The sequence below is a fragment of the Aythya ferina genome, assembly GCF_964211825.1.
Source record: "Aythya ferina genome assembly, chromosome: 12".
Lineage (NCBI taxonomy): Eukaryota > Metazoa > Chordata > Aves > Anseriformes > Anatidae > Aythya > Aythya ferina.
In genome coordinates this window covers 30,045-43,351 of record NC_140308.1, presented here as the reverse complement: position 1 = coordinate 43,351, position 13,307 = coordinate 30,045, and the positions used below count along the sequence as shown (strand labels likewise).

At 51.6% G+C, this 13,307-nt stretch overlaps 2 long non-coding RNA genes across 3 annotated transcripts; both read left to right on the top strand.

Annotated features, from left to right (window-relative positions):
• Positions 1-1,631: 1,631 nt before the first annotated feature.
• Positions 1,632-3,949, top strand: LOC311443071. Of its 2 annotated transcripts, XR_014697062.1 has the most exons (3): positions 1,632-2,658; positions 3,211-3,284; positions 3,388-3,949. It is a non-coding gene; the product is annotated as an uncharacterized lncRNA (long non-coding RNA). The 2 variants fall into 2 exon arrangements; XR_014697063.1 differs by lacking the exon at positions 1,632-2,658 and having other exon boundaries at positions 2,724-3,284.
• A 3,246-nt stretch (positions 3,950-7,195) lies between these two features.
• Positions 7,196-8,967, top strand: LOC311443289. The gene is made up of 4 exons (XR_014697194.1): positions 7,196-7,252; positions 8,051-8,091; positions 8,354-8,407; positions 8,508-8,967. It is a non-coding gene; the product is annotated as an uncharacterized lncRNA (long non-coding RNA).
• The last annotated feature ends 4,340 nt before the right edge of the window (positions 8,968-13,307 follow it).

Below are 13,307 nucleotides of genomic sequence, written 5' to 3'. Positions count from 1 at the left end.
GCAGTCCCAGTGGTAGGGTGTCCCTTTGCCCAGGCTGCCTGTCTCTGGCTACCTCCTCCACTCTTTTTGCCTCACAGCTCCATGCTGGGACTCTTCTTTCTTCATTTTCCACCATTGGACACTGCAAAAAGGAAGGAGGATGCTGTGAGATGTGACCAGAGCTGGCTGCTGGGCCTGAAGGACAGTGGGATGCCCACCGTGTAGGGAGGTACCCCCAGGGCTACATCTCAGGAACCCTCCTTGCACACACGTGAGGCCCACAACACTTATTTTCTCCTCTGCTTAGACATCCTAGTCGTGCCCCCCCCCCCCCCCACACACACACACTTCCCAAGGACCTGCGTGTTCTGCTCAGGACCCTCCTGAGGTCCTGCAGGTCTTTCACATTTGTGCAGCAGCATCCTTTCCAGCTTGTACTGTGTTGCTATTTGTTCCATGCCCTCTCTGAGGACACCCACTGCCTTCTCAGATCCTGAGGTTTTTTTGTTTCTTAACTGTATGTCAGAGGGCATGCAGCCAGGCTGACCATAGTGTGTGGCATGCTCAGCAGTAAAAGCTGGGGCAAAGATGGGGGGTTGGAGTGGACATTGGACTCCTTACTTTGCTTGTGTGTGATGCTTTTTCTGTGCCCATTAAGCTGTCTTAACCTCAACACGTGGCTTTCCTTGCTTGCACCTTTCTGATTCTCGTTCCCCACCTTGGGAGGGGAAGCAAGCAAGGGTCTGCCAGGGGCTCAGGGCTGTCTGGGGCAGCTAACCCACACCCATTTTCTAAACACCCATACTTTTTGTTACTTCTTAGTTTTGAATATGTTTTAATGAAAATGCTTAGGAGTATGCTTTAAAGTCGTGGAGGTGTTCGTGCTTTGAGGAAAAAGTTGCACTGACTTCTTAAACGCCTTCCAAAAGGACCGTAACTCCTAGGGGCGGCTCGGGTGGCAGTCATCGGCCAAAGAGCACACTGGCAGCTTGGACCTTGGATGCAAGTGCAAGGTGTTTCGTAAGTATGACATATACCCCCTTCTGGAGTTTACCTGTCTAGCATCAATTTGCCTCCAACAGATTTTGGTACTCCCAAGAAGACTGGGATAAAAGAAAGCGCGTGTGCCTCAGCACTGCAGAATTTTATTCTGCAGACAAAATTAATTGTTCTGTGGTTAAGTTTTCTGGTAGCTTGTATTTGGCAGAAAGCACTTAGAAACACATTTAGCTTGCTTCCAAACATGTAAAGAGCAAGTCCTGTTACCTTTAGGGTAGTGCTAATTTTTCCTTAGGCCGGAAAAGGTAGGAAGATACCACCTGCTACAAGCTTTGTTAAGAGAGGACCGAGCATACCCGGACCTTCTTAAAAAAAAAAACAACAAACCACCGCTAAAAAAAAGGCAACAAAGAGGCAACCTCTGCCCGAAGTGGTGTAAACGCAGAAAGCTGTCAGTGGCATCTTTTTTTTTTTTTTTTTTTTAACTTGCACATCAGCGCTGCTTCGGGAAGCCGTGCCTGCTCCTCTGCTTCCGGGCATGCGCAGAGCCAACCGCCTCGCCTAAGCAGGGGAAGCGGGGCGGCGCCGCAGGGCCCCTGCCCGCGGCAAAATGGCGGCGCCCTCTTCTGGAGCGGGAGCCGCGCCGGGCTAGCTCTGTACCGGGCTGAGAACCGAGAGCGGAAGTGGCCCGCAGGGCGTGCTGGCGCATGCTGGAAACAGAGAGCCTCTGCTAATACTGTTTGTCGTGGCAAAATAATACTGAGTTATTTAACTGCTATTTTTGGAAGAAAAAATGAAATTACTTCCTTTCTCTTCCCTAGGTTTAAAAATCGTGTCTTAATACAACACTTAGAGAGAATACTAGAGGAACTAGAGTTCAACAGCCTACCCAACAGAGTTAATCAGGTGAACAGTAGATAATAGTGTACCAGCCAGAGGAATATGGACCAGGAATGAGTTTGCTGTGCCACAGAAGAGTGGAAGAGGATGTAGCTGTTGTCCTTGCCATCCTGGCAGTCAAGTGATTTTACTGTCAGTCTGAGAAGAAGCAGCAGAGCTTTAACTTTACGAACCTCTATCGGCAGAAGCTGGGCTGTAACCTTAAGGACGTGCTATGAAAGGTGTGGCTTTTTTCCTGTGGAGGGTGCTCTTTGCTCAACAGGCTGAAAAAAATAACCATTGCCCCTCCTGCAGGTGGTGAGAATTTACTCACTTGAATACTGTCATTAGCCGTTTTACGTGCAATAGGCAGTGGATCGCACTAAAATGGGGCACTGTCAAATGCACACAGTGTCTGCATTGTGGAGAGATCCCATCTGTTGTGTCGTCCCCCCCCCCCCCAATAAAACAAACAAACAAACAAACAAACAAAACTCCCAGAAACACCTGCACTGGTAATATTGCATGTTGCCAGCACAGAGACGAGGGTCTTGTTCCCGAGAACTGCTAGCCATGCCTTTAAACTTGAGATTCAGCATAGATCGAGAGTAAAGAAACTGCTGTTGTGTTAATGAAAGCTAAAGACAGCCCTGTGACTGTTACCACTTGGTGGTTACTAAACAATCTACCTCAGACTCTCTTCTGTTTTTATCTGCAGACATTATGAAAGCGCACCTGAGGCTTCCCAGGTCCCTGACTTCAGTTCTCTTTCATCCCGTGAGGAGGACGGAGATTCTTCAGGTGGCCTTGCCTTGGCACACGCTGTGCTTTGGAAGCACTAAAAAGAAATGCTTTTAAAAGTGTGCATTTATTTTAATGTTCATACAAAAGAGATTGGTTTTGAACAGTGTTGTTACCGGATCACTAATTTGATATTTTAACTGCATACGTTTTTTTGAACATAGGTGGGTGTGTGTGTGTATATATATATATATATATATATAAATAAACCGTTTTATTAATTCTCGTTAAGTGCTGATCTGAGGAGTCTGTAATGGGCAGCGCTGAATTCCTCGAATTGTCTGTCACCAACAGACCGCTAATATTTTTTGTGAAACCAGTCTGCATATCCTGAAACCCCACTTCTGGTAATAGCTGCGGAATGTGTTTGTTACTTACCTCCCGGTAGCACGTACCCTGGAGCACCTGCCTCATCAGTCAGCTCAGCCTGTACAGGGTGTACATTTTTGCTCCAAGGCTAAAGTGTTAAAGACACCAAGTTCCAGCTTACCAAATCCTTGGTTACCCGAGTTAATATCCTCCCTTCCGTTCCTCTTACTCTTTTGTTCAAAGGTAATGTTGTGAATCACAGAAAATGCAACGAAGACTGGAGCACCTGCACGTAATTAATATTTTCCTTTTAAACGGTAATATGCCAGTAGTAAGTGGCTCTTCAGATAATTTTATTTTCGGTTGTTCTCATTTAAAAACAGTCTCCTGCTCCTTTAACAGCTTTCTTTTAAAAGACAGGTTGAAGTTGTGCTGGCGTTAAGAAGCTCTTCACAAGGTACTGGGGCTGTCCTGAGGATTCCACTTGACCAGCCAGCAGAAGAGGCAGGGAAACATACTTACGTTGATGGCCTGAACTTCTCTTCCTATTACTCTTTTTAGTACTAGCCAGCGTGTGTGAGACATCTTTTCCTTCTCCTGTGAAGCAGTGGGCTGTTCTTTCTGGAAGAGGTTGTTTGACCATTGGAATTACACCAGTGAGATTCAAGAAGGAAATTAAATCCAAAAGCAGCAGCGTATCTTTATTACTACGTTAAGTGAGAAAGTGACACGTGGAACAAACTCGTTATAAACAATTCTGAACTCTTTTTCTTAGCGGGAACGTACTTATCTGTACCGTTGAACGTACTTGGGGGGGGAAGAAAAAAAAAACAAACAAAAAAAAACCAAACCACAGTAGTACCTTGGAATACATAGGGCGATTCATCCCTTCAGGATCATTACACGGCAGCTGTATGTCACCACAATACGCCTCTTTTGCTTAATGGTGGACTTCTAAGAGGGAATTTACTTGGGTCAGGTATACTGTGTGTATGTGGTTTTATGCGTGTAGAACTGCCTGTACTACACTATCTCTTAAACAGGCGGTGGTAAGAGGAGACAGCTTTCTTCTAGTAGATTCTTATTTAAGTTTCTTTAGTGATTCCGGGGGCACTCACTTGACCGTGATGTGCCTGAGCAGGGCCTGTGACCTGGTTAGCATCTAAACCTCCTCCTCTGTGGTACAGCTGTCTGCTAAATTAGTTACAGAAAGATGGTGACTTTAACTCAGACAGTTCTCTCTTACCTCGCTATTGTTTTATCTGGATAATTTGAATTTGGATTAGAGCGGCGGAGGGAAAAGATGCCTTACGCTGAAACGGACGCGAGTCTGTGAGAAGAAAGCCAGGCGTCCTTGGAGACTGTGCCAATGAAAAGGCGAAGAAAAATGAGTGGAATAAATCTCAGTGCACGTAGTCCTGCATCCCGAAGGGAGCACAGAAGGAAGGTTGCTTGCTTAGAAGAGCAGTGGATGCTTCGTGCCCGCCTTAAAGAGAATATTAACAGAGAGAATTCTTTGTAAGACAAGCTGCCCCGCGGGGTGTGGGTAGCAAATACGTTGGAAAAAATACAGCCACAAGCTCCGAATGGCACAGTAGGCGAGCTGTGATCCGCCCGACAAGGCCTCCCGCGGGCGCCCTCTGCCGCCACCTGCTGGTGGGAAAGGGGTACTGCAGGCGGCCGAGGGGCGCGCATGCGCGGTGGCGCCGGCGGGCGCCCTCTGCCGCCACCTGCTGCTGTTACTCGGGTACTGCAGGCGGCCGGGGGGCGCGCATGCGCGGTGACACCCGCGTGCGCCCTCTGCCGCCACCTGCTGGTGATATTCGAGTACTGCAGGCTGCCGGGCGCCACGAATGCGCAATGACGCCCGCGGGCACCCTCTGCCGCCATCTGCTGGTGGAAAACGAGTACTGCAGGCGGCCGGGGGGCGCGCAACGCGCGGTGACGCCCGCGGGCGCCCTCTGCCGCCACCTGCTGGTGGGAAGCGAGTACTACAGGCGGCCGGGGGACGCGCATGCGCCGTGGGGTCCGGTGGCGCCCTCTGCCGCCACCTGCTGGTGCAAGACGAATACTGCAGGCGGCCGGGGGGCGCGCATGCGCGTTGGCACACGCGGGCGCCCTCTGCCGCCACCTGCTGGTTTTAATCGGGTACTGCAGGCGGCCGGGGGGCGCGCATGCGCCGTGACGCCCGCGGGCGCCCTCTGCCGCCACCTGCTGGTGGGAAAGGGGTACTGCAGGCGGCCGGGGGGCGCGCATGCGCCGTGACGCCCGCGGGCGCCCTCTGCCGCCACCTGCTGGTGGGAAAGGGGTACTGTAGGCGGCCGGGGGGCGCGCATGCGCGGTGGGGTCCGGTGGCGCCCCCTGCTGCCACCTGCTGGTGGTAAAGGGATACTGCAGGCAGCCTGGGGGCGCGCATGCGCAGTGATGCCCGCGTGCGCCCTCTACCGCCACCTGCTGGTGTTATTCGGGTACTGCAGGCGCCCGGGGGCCGCGCATGCGCCGTGACGCCGGCGGGCGCCCTCTGCCGCCACCTGCTGGTGGAAAATGAGTACTGCAGGCGGCCGGGGCGCACGCATGCGCGGTGGGGTCCGGTGGCGCCCTCTGCCGCCTCCTGCTGGTGTTATTCGGGTACTGCAGGCGGCCGGGGGCCGCGCATGCGCGGTGACGCCCGCGGGCGCCCTCTGCCGCCACCTGCTGATGGGAAAGGGGTACTGCAGGCGGCCGGGGGGCGCGCATGCGCGGTGGCGCCGGCGGGCGCCCTCTGCCGCCACCTGCTGGTTTTAATCGGGTATTGCACACGGCCGGGGGGCGCGCATGCGCAGTGACTCCGGGGCGCCCTCTGCCGCCACCTGCTGGTGGAGAACGAGTACTGCAGGCGGCCGAAGGGGGCGCATGCGCGGTGGGGCCCGGGGCGCCCTCTGCCGCCTCCTGCTGGTGGAAAACGAGTACTGCAGGCGGCCGTGGGGCCGTGCATGCGCGTTGCTTATTACGTCGTTGTTTTTTTTGATGTGTAATTTCCTACGCTCCTAGATTTTTCTTCATATGTAAATCACACAGAATCACAGATCTTCTAGGTTGGAAGAGACCTCAAGATCATTGAGTCCAACCTCTGACCTAACACTAAAGTTTGAGCTAATTCCCGTGGAAAATATTTCATTTACTTTCTTGGTTGTATTGTCCTTTCTATGTTCAAAGGTGAGGCATAAATATGGTAAATTTTGCTTCTAGAAACACCCCAGTTCTTTTGTCTGCACTCTGCATGCTGTAAACTAGGGATAGGCACAAAAAAAACCAAACAAATAAATAAATAAAAGAACACAGCTGCTGCTGCTCCTGCTCTTTCTTGTGGTTTGCCCCCTCCTCTTTCCCAGGTGATTGGGTTTGGGTGCTGGGCGGGGCCAAATGGTATAGGAGCCCCAGGCACGGCATCAGAGCTCCTTCTGCCCGGGCTGCTCTTTGGGGTCAGTGCTTTGTTGATGCTTCTGTTAGCTACATGCAGGGTTCTTTTGGTGGGTCAGGGTCTGGTACGATCTTTTAGAGGAAACCGATCTAGTAGTATGTGCATTTATTGCTTGAAGCTCTTTGGAGGTGATTAATTGTTATAGCACATTTATGGATAGGATGTCAATGTTATTTTGTGCGTTTGCTTTGTTGTTCTAGGTCCCTTGTGATTTTTGCAGGGTTACAGGGCAGATGCCACCAGATCTACCCCTTTTGTTGTTTTTGTTTTTTTTGATTTTTTTTTATTGATTTTTCTTTTTCTTTTTTGGAAGGGGGTTTGGGATTTGAGCGTCCTATTTTTTTGGGTTTGGGATTTGAGCATCTCAATTTTGCGGGTTTGGGATTTGAGCGTCTTAATTTATTGGGTTAGGGGTTTTAGGCATAGGACTTCAGGGGTTTAGTGTGGTAAATATTTTGGGTTAGGTCCGTAGGGATTTCGAGGATGTTTAGGGATAGGGCTTGAGGCTTTTTTGTGTAAGGGCGGGAAGGGCTAGGGTTACAGTGAGTGCGGTTAAATGTAGTTCTCGAAAACTCGGCCTCTGATTGGTCGTGCTGGCTGTCCAGGGAATTCTGGTAGGTGTAGTTTTCCGGCACCAGGCTTCCGGTAGGCCGTGTTGACTGCCCAGAGCATGCCGGGAGATGTAGTTCTGGGACTCCGAACTTCCGGGAGGCCATGTTGGGTGCCCGGAGCATGCCGGGAAATGTAGTTCTGGGACTCCGGACCTCCGGGAGGCCATGTTGAGCGCCCAGAGCATGCCTGGAAATGAAGTTCTCGGGAACCAGGGTTGGGCTTAGGGACTAGGGCTGGGGCTAGGGTTAGAGTTTAGGGTGTGGGTTGGGGTTAGGGCTAGTGAATGCTGGTTCTCTGTGTTTGCAGATGACGGTGAGCGTGTTTAAACTAATTCCAGTTGAAGAAGTTTCAGTTACTTGCTTGGTGCCGCTATCAGTTCAACATTAAAAGCTGCAGCAAAAGCAAAAGGGGATTTTTGCTTCCAGAAACACCACAGGTCTCTTGTCTGCTCTCTGAATGTTTTTGAGATAAAACAGATTTTAAAAAACAAAGGAAAACAAAACAAAACACAGCTGCTTCTTTTGCTCTCTTCCTACTTTCATGTGCTTTGCCCCTCCCCTTTCCCAGGTGATTGGGTTTGGGTGCTGGGCGGGGCTAAATGCTATATGAGCCCCAGGCATGCCATCAGAGAGCTCCTTCTGCCTGGGCTGCTCTTTGGGGGCAGTGCTTTGTTTTTCCTTCTGTCCGTTGCAGGGTTGTTTAGGCAGTCTGGAGTCTATGGATTTCTGGATTTTAAGTGCTTGGAATTCACTTAGTAGAGGGACGTTTAGTAGGGGCTGCTGGCTCAGTTTGGGGCGCGGTTGTCACTGCAGTTATTTTCCTACAGCCAATAGAGTAAAATTCCAGTTTGCCTTTTAGAGGTGCTATAAGTGGGTAAAGAGAACAGATGGAAGCGTGTGCCACGTGGGGTAGGCAAGCGGCTGAGGTACAGGAGGGGATGAGAGTATGTGATTTTTTTCTGGGGATGAAATGGACTCAATTTTGTTGGTGTATAATGTGTTCTGCTCCTAGATTTTTCTTTCAATGTGAAGAAAAGTTTGAGCTAATTCCAGGTAAGAAAGTTCCAGTTACTTGCTGGGTCGTATTGTCCTTTTAATATTCAAAGCTACAGCAAAAGCGTGGGGATTGTTGCTTCTAGAAACACCCCAGTTTTCTTGTCTGCACTCTGCATGCCGTTGAGCTAAAGCAGACTAAAAAATAAATAAATACAGGAAACACACACACAAAAAACAACAAAAACAACAACAAAAAAAAAACCACCATTGGCTGACTTGTTGTGAATGCAACGATCATTTAATCCCTTTGTTTTCCCAGGTGGTGTGGATGATACTGGTTGCACTGTTGGAGCTTGGATTTGGAGAGGAACAGGTGAGCATAGTTGTATGTTGCATCAGCAGTAGTCAGCATTGTGGAGAAGGTGGGCATCATGACCGGCATGCTAGTGAATGCTGGTACTCTGTTTTTGCAGCTGATGATGAGCCTGGCAATTGACTAAGATGACGATCAGTGCCTGTGCGTTTCTTGAGGCGGAGGGAATTTACCATGCAGCAACCTGAGAGCTAAGTTGGGGGGCACCTGGTATTTGCATATCTGGGGTGGCTAATGGGAGCTGGGAGCCAGAGGAGCATGGTGCCTGCTGGCTGACTAGACTTGGTGCCACGGTGAGGGTGGTTCAGGCTGGGTCACGTTCAGGCTGCTTGTGGCTGGGTCACCAGGCTAATAGAAGAAGCGGGATTATTTTGTAGCGTGAGTGCGTGCGCCAGGCAGGACAGTTTCCTTCTGCTCGTCTGTCCTGTAGTGTTGCTTCTGCAATGTCTGTTCTGTGCTTCTCGGGTCTTGATATCCTTCTAGCTTTTTACACTGGACTGACCAGACAGGGGACTTGGTAGCGGTGCTGAAGGGCCTCAGTGCTTGTTTTGTCATCGTGGCTCTGATCCGAGCACTTCTTGTCTTGCAGTCACTGCTTGAAATGCAGTTCTGTTTCAGGTCTCGTGCATCATATTCGGTTTGAGATCGCGTCTGTTTCCATCCTCACTCTTGCAGAAGTCATCTGGGCCGCATCAGGAGCTCCTGCTTGGGAATTGAATTCCTAAGCGTCGTCTTATGGGGTTTTCAGTCCCCATCCTTCTGGTCTCTTGCCTTGAAGGCAGGCTTTTTAGGCCTCCATCATCCCAGTTCTGGCAGTTGCTTCCAGTCGCGTGTCGTGACATTTGAGTCTCTCCTTGGGTCTGCTGCAGAGCACCTGTTGTGACTTGCTGTTGCCATAGGGCTTCCCTCCGGGGGTCACTTTTTCTTGCGCCTTGTGTTGTGTGTTTTGTAGTGTTTGTGGCGTGCCTGTGTGTGTATGTGTTTGTTCTGGAGCTGTCCTGCCTGGCAGTTAGTGATGACAGCTAACGTGGCAGTGCATGGGTGTGCTAATACATTGTCTGGAGTGTTTTGGCGAAGACATCCGGTCTGCATCTGGGCACGTACTGAAAGGCAGCTGGCACAGTCATCTCAGTGTTGTTTGTCAGATGTTGGGGGGGGGGGGAGAGTATATCTGCTGGTGAGGAGCTGTTTGCATAGTGCTTGAACGGTGTGGTTGAGGAGGTCTGTTGAATCTTGAAAGCTTACAGATATGGGTTTTTGAAAGTTTTATTTTTATTTCTATCCTGTCCCCAGTACAGTGTAAACCTTTGGAGGAACCTGTCGCAGGAAAGAGCTCCTTCCGGAACTGTTCAGCGCTCCGTAGGCAGCTCGGTGACTGGCTTGATGTACTTCTGAGGTGCTGAGGCAAGGGGCTTCTGTTTTGAAATGATAATATTGTAAACGGGGTCCCTTTGTGTTGTTGAGGGATGGGTGCTAATGCTGGCAGCTGAACGATTATCTTGTGACCGTTTTCATTTGCTAAAGCTGAAACACAGTGTACAACACAGGACTTGACCGCAGCTTCTTTTAGCAAGGTGAGCGATGAGCAGATCTAGCAGTTACTTTAGTGGTGCAGTTGTCACTGCAGTTACTTAACTGCACAAAGTACTGAAGCTGTCCTGCCTGGCAGTTAGTGATGACAGCTAACGTGGCAGTGCACGGGTGTACTAATACATTGTCCGGACTGTATTGGCAAAGACATCCGGTCTGCCTCTGGGCGCGTACTGAAGGGCAGCTGGCACAGTCATCTCTGGAGGTTGGTAGATGTGGATTTGGCAGAGTTGAGCTGCTTGCGAGCAGCTGCTCCCATAATGCTTGAACGGTGCACTGTTGAATCTTGAAAGCTTACAGATAAGGGGTGTTGAAACTTTTATATCTTTCCTGTCCCCAGTAGAGTGTGTACCTTACTAGGGACTGCTCACAGGAAAGAGCTCCTTCTGGAACTGTCCAGCACTCGGTAGGCAGCTTGGTGACTGGCTTGATCTACTTCTGAGGTGCTGAGGTAAGGGGGCTGCTGTTTTGAAACAATTTGTAAATGGGGTCCCTTCTGTTGTTGAGGGATGGGTGCTAATGCTGGCAGCTGAATGATTATCTTGTGACCGTTTTCATTTGCTAAAGCTGAAACACAGTGTACAACACAGGACTTGACCACAGCTTCTTCTAGCAAGGTGAGCGATGAGCAGATCTAGCAGTTACTTTAGTGGTGCAGTTGTCACTGCAGTTACTTAACTGCACAAAGTACAGTAAAAATCCTGTTTATATTTCAGAGGTGTGTTGTAGCTGGCCTAAGAGAGCAGATGGAAGCATCTTCCTCGAGGGCAGGTGAGGGGGCAGAGGTTAGGGAGCAGATGAGAGTAACTGTCCTAGCTGTGCTGTGTCTTTGGATGCTGCTTCAGCCTATGCTTTTCTTTTTGTTTCACAGGTGTGTCGCACAGGCTGAGTGGGGCCAAGCTGCACTCTGAAGAGCAGCACGGGAAGGGCGGGCTGTTTGTGAGCTGGATTGGAGCAGAACTGCCAAGTAGCACGAGGTGACTGCGAAGGGTATCCATCTTGCTTTGCAGGTGCCATGGCAGGCTCTCCACAGAAGCGGTTGAGGATTTGAGAAGAGGTTGCAGATCATCGAGGAGCGACACGTGCAGGGACAGCTTGAAAACGGTATGGCTGCTTTCTCTTCTGTTTATCAGGTGTCCCAGGCAACGTGGGCTGTGATGTTAGTCTTTAGGATTGGAACAAAGCAGGTGCTGATGGCGGTCTTCTTTGGTAGGCAAAGAGTTGCCCGCAGCCCTGTCCTGTGTAGCCTGAGCAGTCCTCGCTGAGGATGAAGCTTGCTTTCCAGCAGTTTTCAAAACTGTGTTGAGGCTGAAATGCTGCGTCTGTGTTCGGGTTGGGGTTGCACCTTGGTGAGTGTAGGGATGGGTTTTAAGTGGGTGCAGCGGAGGGCCTGGCCCCAGTGTCCTGTAGTGTGTTTTAACACATCAGCATAACCTTTTGGTTCTCAGCCTACTGAAGTAAGTGATTTCTCCTGCGAGTGGAATGGAATTGAATTCTTCTTTTGGCATGTAATCTGTTCTGCTCCTAGATTTTTCTTTGTAAATGAAAGATTGAGGTAATTCCAGGTGGAAAAAAAAAAAAAAAGAGTTACTTGCTTGTTTGTATTTTCCTTTCAATATTCAAAGCTGCAGCAAAAGCATGGGGATTTTTGTTTCTAGAAACACCCCAGTTCTCTTGTCTGTGCTCTGCATGCTGTTGAGCTAAGCCATATAAAGAAGGTAATAAAACCACAGCTGCTGCTCCTCCTCTTTCTGCTTTTTTGTGCTTTCCCCCTGCACTTTCCCAGGTGATTGGCTTCAGGTTCCAGGTGGGACCTAATGGTAACTGAGTTGCAGGTATGCCATGAGAGAGCTCCTTCTGCCTGGGCTGCACTTTAGGGTAAGTGCTTTGGTTTTCCTTCAGTTGTTTGGAGGGTTCTTTAGGTGGGTCAGTCTATGGACTGATGCGTTTTCAAGTAGAAACCAGTACTCCTATCTTTTTGAGGTGGCAACTGGTAGGATCTGTCATTGTAAAGCAATCTAGTAGTAGGTGCCTGTATTGCATGCAGCTCTTCCTCAGGTGAGTAGTAGTTATATCAGTGTTACGGATAGTATGGTGATGTTACTTTGTGTGTTTGCTTTGTGGTTCTGGGTCCCTTATGATTTTTGCAGAATTACGGGGCTTTTTGAGACTTTGCCTCTATGTCAAATCTTATCAAAGTCACAACCTTGGTGGCAAAGTGATGGAGCAGGGTTTAGGAGAAATGTATCATTGAAGCTCCTTGTGTGAGCGTGTATCTGAAAATGGCAGCAGTGGGCATGTAAGGGGTATTCTGTTTCAGGTTTAGGGACAGTTTATTGTATTTCTGGAGCTTTTGCCTGTGGTTTTGCTGTCTGTTGAGTCTTTAGACCTTGCAGCCTTCTAGTCTTGATGTCCTTGAATTGACATATTAGAAGTATGTTTATGAGGTGTTGCTAGGTAGATGTATTTGGGAAACAGTTGAGCGTGGTTCCTTGACCGCGTAAGTGCAATACTGCCAAGAGACTGAGCAGGGTCACCTTCTTCATCACTGAAGAATAAGTCTGTTCGGGCCCATTTCGGCGCGGCGCCGCCCGGGCCCATTTCGGCGCGGCGCCGCCCGGGCCCATTTCGGCGCGGCGCCGCCCGGGCCCATTTCGGCGCGGCGCCGCCCGGGCCCATTTCGGCGCGGCGCCGCCCGGGCCCATTTCGGCGCGGCGCCGCCCGGGCCCATTTCGGCGCGGCGCCGCCCGGGCCCATTTCGGCGCGGCGCCGCCCGGGCCCATTTCGGCGCGGCGCCGCCCGGGCCCATTTCGGCGCGGCGCCGCCCGGGCCCATTTCGGCGCGGCGCCGCCCGGGCCCATTTCGGCGCGGCGCCGCCCGGGCCCATTTCGGCGCGGCGCCGCCCGGGCCCATTTCGGCGCGGCGCCGCCCGGGCCCATTTCGGCGCGGCGCCGCCCGGGCCCATTTCGGCGCGGCGCCGCCCGGGCCCATTTCGGCGCGGCGCCGCCCGGGCCCATTTCGGCGCGGCGCCGCCCGGGCCCATTTCGGCGCGGCGCCGCCCGGGCCCATTTCGGCGCGGCGCCGCCCGGGCCCATTTCGGCGCGGCGCCGCCCGGGCCCATTTCGGCGCGGCGCCGCCCGGGCCCATTTCGGCGCGGCGCCGCCCGGGCCCATTTCGGCGCGGCGCCGCCCGGGCCCATTTCGGCGCGGCGCCGCCCGGGCCCATTTCGGCGCGGCGCCGCCCGGGCCCATTTCGGCGCGGCGCCGCCCGGGCCCATTTCGGCGCGGCGCCGCCCGGGCCCATTTCGGCG